Source organism: Sus scrofa, unplaced genomic scaffold (genome assembly GCF_000003025.6).
Source record: "Sus scrofa isolate TJ Tabasco breed Duroc unplaced genomic scaffold, Sscrofa11.1 Contig1971, whole genome shotgun sequence".
NCBI lineage: Eukaryota > Metazoa > Chordata > Mammalia > Artiodactyla > Suidae > Sus > Sus scrofa.
The window spans coordinates 50,372-69,779 of record NW_018084995.1 but is presented as its reverse complement, the minus strand read 5'-3'; the positions used below and the strand labels follow the sequence as shown (position 1 = coordinate 69,779).

At 36.6% G+C, this 19,408-nt stretch overlaps 2 pseudogenes; both read right to left on the bottom strand.

Moving 5' to 3' along the window:
• Positions 1-4,016: 4,016 nt before the first annotated feature.
• LOC100524504 lies at positions 4,017-5,042 on the bottom strand (annotated as a pseudogene).
• An 11,188-nt stretch (positions 5,043-16,230) lies between these two features.
• On the bottom strand, positions 16,231-17,301 carry LOC100627845 (annotated as a pseudogene).
• Positions 17,302-19,408: the final 2,107 nt, after the last annotated feature.

Below are 19,408 nucleotides of genomic sequence, written 5' to 3'. Positions count from 1 at the left end.
TAAACAGAAGTTTTCAACTCATTTGGGTAAATCTACAGGATTTTAAAAATATCAATAATAATGTACTCTTCATTGAATAGGATTTTTGCCTCTTCCTTTCCTCTTCTTTTATTTACTATTTAGTTTCTTGTTTAATTACATTGGTTGAGACCTTCAGTTATAGTAGCAGAGATGTGATAGTGGAAAACCTTTGTTTTTCTTTCACATCTTGAAGGGATGTTTCTAAAGTTCTTCATAGCACGTGACATTGGCTGTAGTTCTGATAGACAACATTTTAGTAAGTTTCATAGCTATAATTTATTAAATTTAGTTGTGTTCCTTATATTTCTAGTGTCCTGAGAGTTATCATAAAATAAGTGAAATTTATCATCATTTTCATCCATCTGTTATTATACTCTTGTAAATTTTGTGGTTTAGAATTCCGTGGCAGAGTCGAGCAAGAGATAAATAACATTGGCAGGATGTTTTGATTACTCAGGCTACAACAGAATTGCACAGAAACAAAGATAAAAGCATAGTAGATATTAGAAAACTTCAGAAAAAATACAACATGAATAAATACTATGAGATAAATAGTAGTTAGATTAGTCATCGTCCAAGATCCATCTGATGTCCTCGAGTGATCTTTGTCATTAGATATTTAAAGGGGACATTCATCTTGGCTATTCCTCTCAGAATATGTTACTGGTTTTAGTTTAATATCCCAGCCAGATGGACACATTCAATGGTGTCCACTTGGTCTTCTTGAATATGATAGCTCATTTCCTACTGACCAAGGACACGCTGAAGGAGCTTCTAGGTAGTTCAATCCCAATTTTATGCCTAATTGCTGGGGGATGACCATTGAAGGTGTCTGCAGTACCAGGAGATACACTGTAAGTTGGGACTTAACCTGATTCCATTTATTACCTGATCTCCCTATGCCCACTCTAACATGTTGATGCCAACTCAGACCAAGTGTCTAATAGTCCTTGAAATATTTTGGTATTTTCATTTTCTCAGTATACAGTTAAATCCAGCAGAAATGGAGATAGTTCCTTTTGGGGAGAAATAGGGTATCTTTTCAGTTAATGTTTGCCATGGTGTTGCAGGCCACTTCTCCAGGGCCATGATTACGTTTTCAGGCAAGAAGGTTAAGAAACAGAGTAGGTAATCCTGACTTTTTACTGGGGAAGAACATCAGTGTCCTGCTTCTCCACTCTTGCCTTTTAACTGTAGAGTTTAAGCAGTATCCCTGTTGACTGCTCCCTAAATTTGCCCCCAGAGATACCATACTCTCTTAACCGTGTCCACAACTCTGTAAGTCAGGGCTTCTTGGCTGCCTTGAAAATTTTATGAAAATTTTAAGTGTCTTGATTCTGGTGGTTCAGTTCTACCATCTGTCCTCTATTGTTTAAGATGCCCCTTTTCTCCATCAGTGTTAATGGTCCAGCTCTGTAATTTTCTCTCCAACCATTATCCCCATTCTACAGGGGAGAGTCACCACTGAACTTCTTGGTAATTCTGATACTCCTCTACCAGAACATTCCTGCTGATCTTGGTGAGTGCTATATCTCCTCTATGGTCTCTCGTGGAACATAAGATTCTAGTGTATTTTCTCACCTTACATGATATGTCCACTCCACTTTCCCGAATCTCTCTTATCCTTCTCGTACCATCTGCCACAACAACTCAGGCATTTTCCACACTGATATCATGGAACACTGCCTTGTTTAAGCTTCTCAGGGCCACATTCCTTGGGTCCTTGCCTAAGAATCCAGTGTCCCTGAAGGAAGAGATTCTAACATAAAATCCAATTTTATGTTCAGTCTCTTTCCTAAGCACTCTCAAAATTAAGATCCATGGTTATTCTTGCTAGTATGTGCTAGCTGATACATGCAATTTTTTTTTAGTTTCTTTTTTTTATTTTTTATTTTCCCACTGTACAGCAAGGGGATCAAGTTATCCTTACATGTATACATTACAATTACATTTTTCCCCCACCCTTTCTTCTGTTGCAGCATGAGTATCTAGACAAAGTTCTCAATGCTATTCAGCAGGATCTCCTTGTAAATCTATTCGAAGTTGTGTCTGATAAGCCCAAGCTCCCGATCCCTCCCACTCCCTCCCCCTCCCATCAGGCAGCCACATATCTTTTCTCCAAGTCCATGATTTTCTTTTCTGAGGAGATGTTCATTTGTGCTGGATATTAGATTCCAGTTATAAGTGATATCATATGGTATTTGTCTTTGTCTTTCTGGCTCATTTCACTCAGGATGAGATTCTCTAGTTCCATCCATGTTGCTGCTAATGGCATTATGTCATTCTTTTTTATGGCTGAGTAGTATTCCATTGTGTATATATACCACATCTTCCGAATCCAATCATCTGTCGATGAACATTTGGGTTGTTTCCATGTCCTGGCTATTGTGAATAGTGCTGCAATGAATATGCGGGTGCATGATACATGCAATTTTGATCTTAATCTGTCTCTTCCCTTAGCAGCCTTGGGAAATCCCAAGTCAGTTTATGCAGATCTTTAACTCTCATAATTGATCTGGAATTCAAGAAAGGCATACACGGTTGTCTACTATAATATGAAACACAGAAAGGACATCTATTGTACCTACGTATCTTTTTTTTGTAGTTTTAAAAAATACTCTTTTATTTAGTTATTAGACAAGGTATAGTTATCTTTTTTTGACATTATCTGTGAGATTTTTTTCTTTATTTACTTTCTTGTTTCATGTCATTGTTTCTTAACTGCTTTACCAGGGTCTTTGTATACAATTACTGTCACATGGGGATAAGCATAAATTAGAATTCAAGACTCCAAACATCTTTGTTCTTTTTTCTTCCTCTGTGAACAATAACCTTTAGCGAGTCATTTACCTAGTTTTATTTCTTTCTACGTTACTGAAAAATGACAGTAATAATTTAGTTTGTTGAAATAAGGGTAGAATAGGAAAACAAAACAAAAAAGTAGAAAAAATTTTGTAAGTCAATGCTCTCCATGACATGAAGCTGAGAATAAAAATAAACCACAAATAGGATAAAAGATATTCTTGGATTTTTTAAAAAGCTGCCTCCACTTTTAGTAATATTTCACCATAATCCTTGACAGTTTTGGCTGTTTGACTTGTAAAAAATCTGTGAAAATAATGGTTCCAGAACTTTTTAGATGAATCACTGGTTATTTTATTTGTTAATTTATGATTACAATGTCATTTCTTTTTTTTTTTTTTTTTTTTTTTGTCTTTTGTTGTCGTTGTTGTTGTTGTTGTTGCTATTTCTTGGGCCGCTCCCGCGGCATATGGAGGTTCCCAGGCTAGGGGTTGAATCGGAGCTGTAGACACCGGCCTACGCCAGAGCCACAGCAACGCGGATCCGAGCCGCGTCTGCAACCTACACCACAGCTCACGGCAACGCCGGATCGTTAACCCACTGAGCAAGCAAGGACCGAACCCGCAACCTCATGGTTCCTAGTCGGATTCGTTAACCACTGCGCCACGACGGGAACTCCGTCATTTTCTTTAATTACTTTTTTTGGTACCTGCCTGCTTAGATAACAAGAAATCATGAAGTATGTCTTAAAAAATTCTCCTTAAAGCACGTAAGTTAACATTTATTTCTCTAATTGAGTAATTATGGTCTTAAATGAAAATCCTTAAAAACATAAAAGCTTGCTGATTTTATTTATCATACTGAAATTGCTAACTTGGAGGGATCCTACAGATAATCAGACCTAAAAACTATCCATCTATACACTTCATGGATAAAATAAGCATATTTGTGTATATAAATTCAGAGGCAAGCACATTAGAATATACAACAAATCAATTTTGTCACATCATAGGTCAAAACCAAATTTAGCATTGGAGTTTGACGGGTAGTGTTCCATGTGCTCAAGTTTCCTTTTTCCTACCTAAGAACACATTGTTTTATACAAGTCAACTAGACTTTCCCATTTATTTTTTATTTATACAGTTTCCTCTGTTATGTATATGGTAAACAATTGAGAAGCAGGTTAATTTCACATCTCAACTTCCTCATTGCCTGTCTATTTATGCTCAGAATAGATCTCTAGATACCTTCAAGTCAGAATCTCCTTCTGATCACCCAATTCAAAGCTACCTTTACTTGCTTGTTCCTCAGAGTATAGATGAGTGGATTTAGTACAGGAGTGACCACACTGTACATAATGGCAATGATCCTGTCCTGGTCCATGGAGCTACCTGAGGTAGGACGAATATACGTGAAAACAACAGGAGCAAAGAAAAGAACAACTACCATGAAGTGGGAGGCACAAGTGGACAGTGCTTTATGAAGCATGCTGCAGGAATGGGTCTTGAAGGAAAGATGGGTGATAATGTAGCCATAGGAGAGAAGTGTTAGAAAGAATGGACCCATGGCAATGGTCCCCGTGACAATGCTGAGCAGCCACTGGTTAAGCTCAATGTTCCCACAGGCCAGCTTGAGCAAAGGCTTAATATCACAGAAGAAGTGATGGATGTAGTTGGATCCACAGAAGTGTTACCGAGAGGTCATTACGGAGTGCAGAAGAGCATGGAAAAAACTGATGATCCAGACAGTGACGGCCATTTGAGTACAGACCCGAGGATTCATGATAAGAGTGTAACGAAGTGGTTTGCAGATAGCCACGAAGCGGTCAAAAGCCATCACGGCCAACAACAGGGCCTCTGTGCTGCCGAGGAAGTGGAAGAAGTGAAGCTGGCTTATGCATCCCCAGAAAGAAATTGCTTTGTGTGAGGAGAGGAAGTTCTTCAGCATCTTTGGCAGCGTCACTGTGGAGTAGCAGATATCTAGACAGGACAGGTTTCCCAGGAAGAAATACATAGGAGAATGGAGTCTTGGCTCAGAGATGACAACCATCAGGATGGCTCCATTCCCAGCCACGATGACCAAGTAAATTGTGAGGAAAAGCACGAAGAGCAAAGGCTGCAGTTCTTGGATGTCTGTCACTCCGAGGAGAAGAAATTCAGTGACTGATGTTTGATTGGGCATCACTTAAAAGCAAAGACAAAAGAGTATATGGAATGCTATCTCTGCTGGAAATTAGAGTCCTCCAGCTGAGGATCTTCCCTCCTGGACAACAACATTTTGAGGGAGAGCATTGTTGTTGTAAATAGTCCCAGCACAGAGGTTTTACAGGATGTGGACCATTAGCTTATAAAATGGTAAGGTTATATACTGGTTATGAGCTATTATTCAACTACCTTTTTTTCTTTATTAGATTTATTTTTGTTTCTCCCAGGGATTCAGAGCCTGTTGCCATCCTACAATCTGATGTGACTCTGAGCTTCTACTTTCTGATACAAGTTGCCTTTTCTTATCCTAAGTCAGCTGTAACAGAGAGTAAGTTTTAAACTACTCCATTACACCACTATCTCTGACCTAGTAAGAAACTGTCTGAAGTGATTTTTACTTAAGAACAGATAGTTTGACAAAAATAAAATCTATAAGTACATCTGAATAGATATGCAGAAATTGTTGTTTTTCCTCTAAAACTCTCCCATTCAAAAACTGGAAAATCCCTGAAAGGAGAAGAAAAAAATTTGGTATGAATAAAAAAGAATAAAAATGTGAACTAGGGAACATTTCTAGGGATCTCTAGGCTATATGGCCAGAGAAAAATTTGAGGAACTATTTAAATTTTTTTCCACCTGTATAAAATGCTGGCTTCAAGGAATTCAGAGTAGCTTTCTTTTATAGCCGCATATATTGTGTATATTGTTAAAATTTATTACTCCTGTTTAAGACATATATGTTTAAATACAATTTTTTTGTTCTCTGACCCACAAATCAATATTATATCAAAAATTCACTTGGAGAAAAAATTTTCCTGACTTTTAAAGAAAATTATAATAAGATTTCCTTTACTCAATGATTTATTTTATTCACCACAATATGAATATTTAGAGATTACATATTTACTTTGCAGACTATCTAGAGAAATGGCGATAAAAATGTAGGCAGTATAGGGATTTCATAATCACAAACACAATGAGGAGTCTATCCTGAGATAGAAAACCAGCTCTAAATTCTGGGCATTTAGCTTTAATACTAGCAAGATGATAGAGAATATGAGTAGCTTCCCAGCTTGTCTCGTGATTCATTCTTATACCTGTTGAGTATTCAAATTCACAGCTATGGAATCTGTTCAGGTTTATACTCATGAAGAGGAAATAGTAGAAATATATTTGAAAAGGAAGTAGTAGAAAAATATTTGAAGTGATAGCTTCTATTGGGGGTGCAGCATAAGCTTGTCATCTTCCCCAGCCATTTTTTTCTGAAATTCTGCTTGTCTTTTAAGAGCCACAGATCTCTAGACATGCAAACCCTGAGAGAGAGTATCCCCTGGGTTTGAGAAGATTATTGTAAGAATAAACAAGATCTGTTCCTATATCTACCATCTAGGAGAATTTTCCTTGGGGAACTCCTATCTGGAGTTCCATTTTTATTTTCACTCTGCCTTTGTTTTTTTTTTCCCTAATATGTTTCTTTCTTAGTTTCAGAACCATGGACAGTACAATTCTCGCTAGCCTCCTGTTTTTGTAGTTAAATTACTTTTCTAGCCTCCTGTTTTTGTAGTTAAATTACTTTTCATTTCCTGTGACAGGGTTGAAGGATACACTTTCTCATCTTGGGGACTTCCCCAGAAAAACTCTATGTGTAAAATTGAAAGAATTGGGTAATAACAGTTAAAGCATGAAGGCCAATCACATACCATTGATTCATATAGAAAGATGATTATCTTTAGTTTTCTACTCATTTATTAATGTGGTCTATGGAAAACAAAAGAAGAGGATTACGGAGTAGTATTGCTTTTGTTTCTTCCAAATCTGACTCTTCAATGTTGGTAATGACACTAAATTACTTTCTAAGTTTGGGATCCTAAAGCTCACATTTCTCTCCATGAGAATGAGGCTGGTCTCTCCAATGTGTATCTTCACTTCTTGCTATATCCTTTAGGCAGAATATTTTCTGCTTCATCCAAGGAATATCTGTGTGCTTTCTGACATCTATCCAAGCTTTCTAATTAGTTGTGAATGCTGCGTACTTCGTTCATCTTTCTACTGAGGTTCATTTTTGTGGTTTTCCAGAAGTTCATTATATATTCATCCCATGAATAATTTCTTGTTATAGAATATGCTATAAATATAATACAAATAAAAAACAGTTATTGCTTGCTGATTGTGTAAATTATTATTCTGAGTTCTTTACATGTATTAGTCTATTACTTCTTCCAAACACCCAGAGAAGTAAGTACTAAAATCATTTCTATTTTATCTTAAGAAACACGAGTCTCAGGCAACTTAAATAAAATTTGTTCTTCCTTCCTCAACTCTATTGAGGACCAGTTGAAGAAATTAATTGCATATATTCAAGGTGCACAATATGATAAATTGGGTATACAATATCATATTATTAACTATAGTCATCATTAAATTTCCCTGTTTTTTCAACCAATTGTGAAAATAGGATTTAAATTGAGGATTTCTAGTTCTAGAGGGTAATAGCAGTATTCCTCCAATACTGATCATCTCATCTGCAGATTCCTCAATTGTCTAGCAAGCCATCATTTTGATGAAGTCAGGATCAGAGATTTTCCTGTTTCATGTTTGTCTCTTTGAAGTATTACTTACAAATTATTTTTTTCCTCAAGTCAAAATGACCTTGTCTTAAAAATGTTCTTTTATTACAAGGCAAGCTTCATGGGCATATCATCTATACAGTCACTAAGGGATCTGTGTTAACAGGGCCCCATGCTTGATTTAATGCTTTTTTCCCCATAATTTTGAAATTTTTAATAGTTTTTGTGTAAAGGGTACTGCATTTTTATTTGACACTGTCCCCAGCAAATCGTGTCAACTCTTCTTGTTTATTAGAGATAAGTTTTATACTTGCTATTTAGAACTACAGTTTTATAGAGTTCATATTTAAATGTTTTCATAGAATCATCCAGAATCGGCTCTGTTTTTCTCTGTGTAGACAGACCAGCAAGTTTGTCTTCACAAGGTTTGCATAGAATACCTGTTCCACCCCTTCACTTTTAGTCTGTTCCTTAAAGTGAGTCTCTTGTATGGAGCATATAGATGGATCTCAGTTTTTTTTTTTTAAATCCATTTAGATGTTCTATAACATTTGATTAAATAATTTAATCCATTTATATTTACAGGAATTATGAATAGGCAAAGACTTACTATTACCATTTTATTAATTATTTTCGGACTCTTTTGAAGTTCCTTTATTAATTTGACAACTAGAAATAACAGTGTTAAGAGTGGAAGTATGTATTTATGTAGATACCTAAGTCTACATCTACATATATTTTTCCCATAGCATTCCTGTCTGCTGCCAAACACTGATGTCTTCTCATGGTCTTCAATATAAAACCCACATCTCTCTAGATAGCATCTTCTCTACAGGTACAGACACTCATTTTCAAATCTTTAAAAGTGCTGTGCTGAATTGCACATCTTGACTTTCAAATATACCCCTGCTGCCTGGAATGCCCTTCCTAGTTCCTTGTCCCTTGCCTGACCAACTGTTTCCTCTCCTTTAAAACCTAGCCTACCTGCTACCTTCTTTAGGGGGCTTTCATGCTCTCCCAACCTTCCCCCCATCCCAAGTCCAGTCTGGATTTGACCTCATGCTGGTCTCACAGTACCTACGCTCCCTATGACATTATCATTTATCATATTTCTAACATAAACACTTGACAAACTTAGTTAAGACATATTTAAGAAAGATTGTTTTTATAAGGGTGAGGAAACACTAGAAACTAGGAGGATATATAGAGGGACATTGTGCTAAGATAGGCATGGGGTAGTGAGGAAAAAATATATAAAATTTTTTTGAGGAACTCTTGATAAATCTTTACTGAATTGGGGGATGGGGAATGAAAGATGTTGTCAAAATAAAGATAACTATTATGTAGTAAGCTGGTATATAAGGCATAGTTTTTAAATCACTCTATTGGTATACAGTGTGGTTGGGGGAAGATAAAAGGTTTTGTGGTTGAACATGCTGATTTTGAGCTGATGCTGAAACATGTATAGCAGACTTTGGAGATATTACATTGGTGCTCACAAGGGAAGCTATGGCTGGTTATATAAATTAGGCTGGTGGGTGCTTCCAGTGTGCCAAGAAGGAACTGCTCAGGCTTGTCCCCCTAGATTTTGGGGGCTCAGCAGCTAAATCCCCCTACCCTGAGAATCTGGCAAGACCCAGCAGTCTCTCCAGAGCCCACCCTCATCTCCAGTTTCAATGAGATTAGGGGAGAGGGGAAGTCTCAGATGCCCAGGCCACATACCTCTAGAAAGATCTGCAGATCCCAGGGCCTTCTCTTCCCTCTCTTCTTTTCATGGCTCCAGCAAACCTTAATCTCCATAGCAGAGATGTTAGAGTAGTCCCAGTGGGGAGAAAGGAGGGAGTCATTTCAACTGGCTCATTTCTTTTGCAGGGGGCACAAGAGGACATGTGCGCATCAAGGGAGGCTTTGAGGGCTAAAGATGGAGTTCCCTGTTAACCCTTCCTGCCCAACCAAGTAGCTGGCAAGAGCTCATATGGCTCAGTGTTAAGACTGAGTTTCACAGAATCTTGGAGTCAGCTTTCTGGTGCTCTGTTCTGCTGTGGGCCTGGGAACCAATGGGAAACACTCCCTGCCTGTCTCCCCTTCCCCCTTCAGTGTTTTTCTTTCATGTAAAAGTCATGCATCTTATTTTCAAAAAGTAAATCTTAGAGTTCCTATGGTAGCTCAGCAGTAAGGAACCCAAGTAGGATCCAAGAGGATGCGGGTTTGATGTCAGGCCTTTTTCAGTGGGTTAAGGATCTGGCATTGCTGTGAGCTGTGGTATATAGGTCGCAGATGCTGCTCAGATCCCACATGGTGTGGCTGTGGTGCAGGCTGACAGCTGCAGCTCCGATTCCACTCCTAACCTGGGAACTTCCATATGCGATGGGTTCAGCCCTAAAATGACAAAAAAAATTAAATCTTATAAAAATATGGATTTGAAAATTGAAAAACACTCTACCGCTGAGAGAGCTCCTTTTCTACTTGTTTAGTTATAACATACTTAACATTAAAAAATACATATAAAGTGGTCACAAATCTTTTTGTACTGTAGGCATTTTTTCATGTCATTATTTTAGAGATACTTCATTTTTATGGAGTTCATAATATTTCGTTATGGGACCCTATAATTCATTTGGTCCTCTCCTGATAACAATTTAGTCTTATGTTTATGTTTATAATAATCTTTATGTTGTTTTTATTTTAAACTAAAAATATGTGGGTAATTGTAAAAAATAAAGGCATTGGTAGGATTTGGTTTTGGGCTTTGTTAGCTGAATCTTGACTAATATATACTCTAGATTTTACTGTAAAAGCTTGGCCATTTATTGTCTCACCTGGATGGCAGTGTTATTAATGAGGTGTTAATGAGATTTCCCCAGTTCAGATGGGTCAGAAAATCATATTCTCCTGATATTCCTCTTCCCCAAGCCCTACTCCATCCCTAGCGTCCTTTTTATTTCAATTCTATAGCAGTTTGTTCTTTGTTACATCTCAGATAGTTTTTCCCTTCCCATGTATGGCCTTGCCTTCAGTCAAAGCTCACAGGCTCCCCATTCACATGTACCTCTAGGGTCCCAGAGCCATAGCGTCTTCCCTCTAATGCTTTATATCACAGCCTCCAGCTGCTTCATCTGAGTTACTCATACTAAATTAGGGTTCTACCTAATCTATCTAGCTAGAGTGGTTTCCTAGACAGAACTAATCATCCATTATTTCGTCAGATCCTACAATGCACAATGTACCATAACATGAACTACAGGGAGAATCGTAAAGAAACACAATACATATTCTCTGCTTTGATACAGTGCTTAGTATATAGAGACAAGGTGGAGCAGTAGTGAGTAACTTGGAGTACATTCTGTTTAAAATGCAGTAAATCCTTTCTCTGCATCACTTTTTGATAGTCTTTATCAGAAAGAAGAATTCGTTTTTTGAGTGATACATAGATAATTTATTTTTACAGAACAAAGTTCATGAATAACACTTATATGGGAAATGTTTTTAATTCTATTAAAAACTCAGGAATATAACCTTAAAATAGGCCAATTGTTGCTAATCTTTCAATATCAGCAGTGATGCCTAGAATCTTTAGACACCTTCAGTATAGCTCAAACACACAATTAGACAAAAGATTCTGAAAAAATGATGCATTAAGGGGGGAAATGTGCATAGCGCCTGTTTCTGCTCTTAACTCATGATGAAGACTGGTGATATTGATGGGAATGCAATCAAAGATGGTGATCTGTAGGGTGATTCTGATGACAACAAAAATGATATTGACTATATAAAGCTGATGGTGAGGATATTCATTATTGAACTGGTGACAGAAATGGCAGTGATGTTGAAAATGTTGGTAATGAGGGAAGTAGATGATCAAGTTTCAATAATATTAGTGTTCTAAGGCAATTTAGAGAACAGCTCATCCAGTCCACCCTTCAGGATATTATATTTATATAATATACCTATTTCTATATTATCATGCAAAATATATTCCCTTTGACATATAACTGATATAATATTTTGCAATAATGATAGTATAATATATAACACATGTACCTAACTCGGGAATATATAAAATAAGCCTGTACTAGGAGTGGGACTTAGAAGCTAGTTTTCCTAATTTCTATTTAGTGTCATTTCCCATATACCATATATGCTCTGTGACAGCCTTGGTGTTAAGTGACTCTGTAAACGTGGTGGTAAAGAGTGGAGATTTCCTCCCAAATGCTTATTTATGGGCACTTTATTTATTGTTCTTAATCCCAAGATTCTCTATGCTCAGAACCCTTTTTAAAAATTTTATTTATTTGTTTTTACTACTTAATGCATTTTATTACATTTATAGTTGTACAACAATCATTACTACCAAATTTTATAGCATTTCCATCCCAAACCCGCAGTGCATCCCCCAATCCCCCAGTCTGTCTCATTTGGAAACGGTAAGTTTTTCAAAGGCTGTGAGTCAGTATCTGTCTGCAGAGAGGTTCATTGTATCCTTTTTATAGATTCCACATGTCAGTGATAGCATTTGATGTTGGTGCCTCATTGTCTGACTGACTTTGCTTCGCATGATAATTTCTAGGTCCATCCATGTTGCTGCAAATGCCAGTATTTCGTTCCTTTTAATGGCTGAGTAATATTCCATTGTGTATATGTACCACATCTTCTGGATCCACTCCTCTGTTGATGGGCATTTAGGTTGTTTCCATGTCTTGGCTATTGTATATGGTGCTGCAATGAACATTGGAGTACATGTGTCTTTTCGAGTAATGGTTTTCTCTGGAAGATGCCCAGGAGTGGGATTTCTGGATCAAATGGTAATTCTATTTCCAGTTTTCTGTGGAATCTCCATGCTGTTTTCCACAGTGGTTGCAGCAGTTTACATTCCCACCAACAGTGTAATAGGGTTCCTTTTTCTCCATGCCCTCTCCAGCATTTATTGTTTGTAGTCTTTTTGATGATGGCCATATCCCAGGCTGCAGGACTGGAAAGGCTCTTCTTTTGAGGGCCCTTAATAGGCAGTTGTGTGCCCTGACCACTTTTCTGGATGGACTGTGCCACTTTCTTGATTCTGAAAATGAGCAAAACTGCTAGCTGGGACTACTGTTGGGTGGTACAGGCAGGGACTCTGCTGCCAAGATGCAAATACTAGTTTTTGGAAGCCCCTTCCTCTTCTCCATCACATTCACATTCCCAGCAGTCAAGCTCTGTAGAGCCCTCTTGCCGTCCCTGTGGTGTAAGCCTGGAGAAGGGGTCCCCACGCAGTGACCTGCAATGCTGGGGAGCGTGGGATGTCCACCTTGATCTTTCTTTTCCCCACTGGAGAAACCATGCGCTTGAGGGAGACCTCTCAGTGTGGTGCTGCACTGACCTGGAGGAGGGGCAATGCAGGCAGCAGGGAGCTCCTCCTCCTCCCTTTCTAATGCCATTTGTCCTGGTCTCTGTGGTACAGGGGACTGCTTTGGCCTCACCTCTGTGTTCTGTCATTTTTTCTGTGATGCCTTATCTATGAATAGTTGCTAGTTATTCTCCTTGTGAGGAGGATAGAAGCTGGGAATTATCTATGTTGTCTTCTTGGTGATATCACTCTTCTAGAATAATTTTAAATGATTTTGTCTTTTAGCTTTTATGTTAGATTTAAGGTGATTTAATCAACACCATTACAGAATTTAAGTATTCTATGTTATTTTTCTTACTAGTTTCTGCTGTTTTTTGGATAATTTGCAAAGACCTGTGCAATATATCACGTTCATTATCTCAGTTGTTTTCAGAGTAGGTGTTGCATTCATGTCTTGCCTACAAAAGTTTCAGAAAAAATAAGCTGCTTGCCCCTGATTGCACTGCTAGTGAGAATCTGTACCATAATTTGACCTAGTCTGTCCCTGGCCAGCTCAAAATAAGGAAAATAAATAAAAGTTTTAAGTTTGCAAGTAAGAGATAGAACTCTTTATTTACAGAAAACAATGTGGAATGGAAACTTGAAAGAATCTCTGTAAAGGTCTATTAGAAGTTATAAGTAAATATAGAAGATCAATGAGTATAAATCAGTATACAAGCATAAACTGAATTTTTATATGCTGACCACAAAAATTAGACAATAAATTTTTAAAAATACACTTTATAGTAACATCAGATATAGAGAAATAAATTGAATGAAAAATGTATAAAACCCAGTACTTCCAAAATTATGTATCATTCCTGAATGAATTTTTTAAGAACCTAAAAATGCAAAAGTATCTTGTTCGTACATTAGTAGGTACAATCTTTTGAAGAAGACAGTTTGGCTTCTTTTTCTTATGCTTTTAACTGGTTTCTATTATTTAATTAAAGGAAGAATGTGTGTACCATACTGAAATGAGCAATAGCAATGAGCCAGTAGACTTATAAGTAAAGGTTTTAAAATCCTCTGGTAAGTCCAGTGGGGGTAAAAGGACAGTTCAGTTTGAGCTATGGATTCAGTATACTTCAGTGAACATCTTAGTAGATATTTTTTTCAAATTAAAAACCTGATTTAAAACATATAGATAAGCAAAAGATGTGGAGTAGATAACAAAATCTGGAAGAGCAGAGTTAGAAAACTTAACACTATCCAATATAAAATACTACTATATAGCTACAGTAATTAATGGAGCTTGATAGAATAAGCATAAACACAGGGATCAGTTGAACAGGTAAGAGACCCTTACATACATACAATTCCTAAATTTATTCCAAGTGCACCAACTGCATTCTGTAGGGGGAAAGTTTGTTTCCAAGTAATTATTGTAGTTAATTGGATAACAGTGAGTAAAATGACCAGTAACACCTTATACCATCACAATGGTAAGTTTCCAATGGATTATAGAACTAAACATGAAAGGTAAAACAATAAAGCTTCTGGGATACAATACTGGTATTCTTTTATTTATATTTTTAATTTTTTTACACTTCAACAGTTTTATTTTTATAAATTTTTATTATGATTGATTTACAATGTTCTGGCAATTTCTTTTATACATCAAAGTGACCCAGTCAGTCATACATAAATCACTTTTTCTGTTTTAAAATTTAAAAAATTTCCATTTTTATTATTCCATGGTTTCAGGATGCTATAACTACTTTTGCATTCATTTTACGTACACTGACCAGTTTTTATTATGCTTCTCAATCCTGAAGATCTGTGTTTTTAAGAATTCTGGGGAAGTGACTCTTGAGCATATATCCAGACAAAACTTTCCTTGAAAAAGACACATGACCAAGATGTTCATTGCAGCACTATTCACAACAGCCAAGACATGGAAACAACCCAAATGTCCATTGACAGATGACTGGATTAGGAAGATGTGGTATATATACACAATGGAATACTATTCAGCCATAAAAAAGAACAAAAGAATGCCATTTGCAGCAACATGGATGAAACTAGAGCCTCTCATACTGAGTGAAGTAAGTCAGAAAGAGAAAGATAAATATCATGGTATCACTTACATCTGGAATCTAATATATGGCACAAATGAACCTTTCCACAGAAAAGAAACTCATGGACTTGGAGAATAGACTTGTGGTTGCCAAGGGGGAGTGGTAGAAAGTAGGATGGATTGGGAACTTGGGGTTAATAGATGCAGACTATTGCCTTTAGAATGGATAAGCAATGAGATCCTGCTGTGTAGCACTGGGAACTCTGTCTAGTCACTTATGATGGAGCATGATAATGTGAGAAAAAAGAATATATAATATATGTGTAACTGGGTCATCATGCTGTATAGTAGAAAATTGACAGAACACTATACAATAGCTATAATAAAAAACATATATTAAAAAAAAGAATTCTGGGGAAATGGCGTCAATGTTGTTGCACTGGATGTTGCCTATTATGCATTCTCTTAATACATGGAGATTAGATCTTTCTGAAACTATTGTTAGACAAATATTGAACTTTTTCCTCTGTATATTTGTGACTCCAAAGTCTTTTTCATTAACCAAAAAGTATCTTCCTTTTTTCCTCATTTTCTGGGAAATTCTTGGATCTGTCAGTGCATTGTTTCTGTCTTTTCTTGAATATTATCTGCTGCTTGTACTATCCATCAGGTTTTAATTTTTGGTCACTATATATTGTATTTATATCAAGTTTTTGCTGTTTTTCAAATGTGACTTTTTAAAACATTATTTTAATTGTGTTTTTATTTCTTCTTGTATTCATTCTCTGATTCACTGACTATTGTTCTACTTAAGCTTCTCATTCACATAACACAATTGACATAGACTTTTCCATGGTGACCATTGTGCATTACCAATTGAAGCCCTGAAAGATGACTAGAACAGCAGTTGGACCCTTGAACAGCCAGAGAATATTGAACCAGGTGGTTATTCTGCATGCTTCAATACTATATAATATTTCAAACTTGATTGTAACTCAGGAAAAAAAAAAAAAGAATTTTCCTCTACTTTGATAGAAACGAACCAGGAAGGAAAGTCAATTTGGAGACTTTAGAATGAAAGAAATTCACGTTTTCACCATACTTGACATTGTGGACTAAAATTTAAATCTATTGCACATACTAGTGTAATTTTTGTTTAACTCCATGTCAATGTTTTTGTTACTCAAAGATAGTCCATTCCTATGGCTTTGCTCATAATGACTTCTATTAGAGCTTTAATTACTTGATTTACTCTTATTCCAGTATATTGTGATTTGCCTCAGTGAGGAAGGAATAGACTTCCTCATTAAGTTTACGGTGATTCAGCAAAAGAAGTAGCTTTTCTTCTTTAACAACCTTTTGTAGAGCTGCCTTCATGGCTTTGTTTCTCAGGCTGTAGATCATCGGATTAAGTGTGGGAGGCAGAACAGTATAAAAAAGAGTAAGCAAAAAGTCTAATGCAGTTGGAGAGTCAGAATGTGGCTTCAGAAACTCAAAGACACCAGTAGAGAGAAACAGTGTGACCACAGCTAGATGGGGGAGGCAAGTGGCAAAGACCTTGGCTCTCCCCTCGGCAGATGGATCCTCAGCACAGTAGAGAATATGCGTGTGTAGGAGAATCCAATGGAGAGGAAGCAAAGAAATGCCACCAAGGACAGAAAGCCTGTGACCCCAAGCTCACTGACATACTCATCAGAACAGGCGAGTTTTAGGAGCTGGGGAACCTCACAGAAGAACTGGTGGATGACGTTGGCACCACAGAAGTGGATGGAGAAAGTAGCAGATGTATGCATAACTCCAGAGACGACCCCACTGATCCAGACGGCTAGGATTCCGTGAATACAGGTGTTGACATTCATGATGATTTCATAGCGCAGGGGAAGGCAGATGGCCACGTAGCGATCGTAGGACATCACTGTGAGCATGGCCAGCTCAGCAGATGCACAGAGAGTGAAAGCCAGACATTGCAGTATGCATTCCCAGAGGGAAATACTGCTAGTATGCCTGAAAGAGTTACAAATGGACCTTGGTACCGTCACAGAGATATAGCATATATCTAAGAAGGAAAGATGTTTGAGGAAGAAATACATAGGGGAGTAGAGACTGTCATCCATGGAAGTTGCAGCGATAATGAGTGTGTTGCCAGTTAAAGCCACTAAGTATAAGACTAAGAACAGAGAGGCCCATAAGACTTCTAGCTCAGGCTTGGCAGAAAATCCCATGAGGAGAAACCCACTCACTGTAGTGAAATTGGCCATATTCCTTCTCAGTTTCCAAGGAGGCTGCTGGCTGCAAGACAGAATGGAGACCTATGGAAATAATGCCAGAATCAACAGTTCATCATTGTAAATGTTATGTAACTTTGTATACTAATAATCATATTGAGTAATTTTAAATAACTTTGACTGAAGCACAAGAGTTAGGTAAATTGGATTATGAATTTTAATGTCATGTTTTCAGGCCAAGGAGAGGAAAATATTTTATTGTTGGGAAGTATGGTGCATCAAAATTTTATGGATGTTAAAATTTTCACTCAGTTCAAACACATGTTCATATTTATTAATAAGTTTTTGAGGTGACTGTTCTGTCTCATTAGTTATTATATCTATTTGTACCACCACCACACTGATTCTTTCACTGCAGTTTTTAAATTTCCTTTCATGTATGAGAGGACAAATTCCCAATCCATTTTCCTAGTTGTTTTTTGAAAAAATGAATACTGAGAATGAAAAGCACATTTTTATTGACATTTTCTTATTTGCATTATAATATACAAATAATCATTACCTTTAACACAAAATGTTATATAAATTAATGCAAAGTAAGCCAAGTTCCTATTAGGAAGTGGAAAAGGCCAGTAACTTTCTGGTATTATTTTTAAAAGGAAATAAAATGTTGATAAATGGCTAAAATTATTTATCCATTATTTTATTTTATTTTATTTTATTTTATTTTATTTTATTTTATTTTATTTTATTTTATTTTATTTTATTTTATTGTTTTTTTCCTTTTTAGGGCTGCATCTGTGGAATATAGAATTTCCTAGGTAAGGTGTCAAATCAGAGCTGCAGCTTCTGGCCTACGCCACAGCCACAGCCACACCCGATCAGAGTCGCATCTTCGACCTACATCACAGCTCATGGCAACTGCAGATCCTAAACCCACTGAGCAAGGCTGTGGTTGAACCCACATCCTCATGGGTATTACTTGGGTTCATCACTGCTGAGCCACAATAGCAACTGCTCATCTTTTATTCTTTTTTTTAACTCAATCAATTTTATTATATTTATAGTTGTATGAGTATCATCATGACCTAATTTTATAAGATTTCATTCTCAGACCTATCCTTTATTCTTAATTAAATAAAAATTAAAGCAAGAGTAAGATATATTTATCAGTGATTCAGAAGTTATTAGTGATAGAAAAGAGTCACTTCTTTAGTGAAATTGCTAAGCTTTTGTAGCTTTCTACTTTGAATGTTGATCCAGAATTTTAATTACTTTTTTTTCTCTGATCTCAGTGAGTACTTTTTCTCTACAACTTGACTCTCTTTTAGCATATGAGGTATTGAAATCCTCATATCTTTATCTTTGGTCTTATTTTTAAGCAGATATTAGTGTTTTTAATACACAACAAAAAGTGTATATGAATAATTTAATAATTTGTATCATTTATTTCTGGTTGAGAAATATTTTCTGTATTTCTCTCAAAATATGAGCCATTCCTTTATCGTTACTGAATATTTTTGTATTTCATTGACATCAGAATTTCTCCCTAAGACATAGAAGAGACTTGAAACCCAGATGACTGGTTGTGGCAGGAACCATATTCTCACATGCTTCTCACAATCTTTGTGTCCTTACAGTCTTTCTCTCTGGGATCTTTACTGGCCCTTGTTTTGTGAAAATGGAAAATGTGGTTGTTTGCGGACATTACAATATTTTGATACATCATCAGCTTTTTCGTTTCTCCGTACTGTTGGAACACTCTATCTTAGATATAGGTAGGATCTCACATCTCTTCTAAGTCCCCGTTAGGGTCAATAAATAATAAGAAGAGAAGGGTATCAAGTGATTTCATTCTGTGGTTCATTTATTCTAGATTGCTAGTTGCAAAAAGGAAGGAATTGCTGAGAAAATGGGAATTAAACCGCACAAAATGTATCTGAAATAAACAATTTAAATCTCTCCCTGGATTTTCAGTTTTTATGTAAAAAATTCACAGTTGATAATTTTTAAACTTTCTGTTATGAAGTAAATGACAATGACTGGTTTTATCCCACCCACTCAAACCCTATTATTGAGTATAATCATCCATTTTAGACCCCATAGAAACTCACCAGAGCAAATCCAGGAACTTCCTTTCTAAACTTGGGGAAAATTTGTTAGCTACTACTTAGCAGAAGGTAATTCAGCCACTTTCAGTAAAGCAT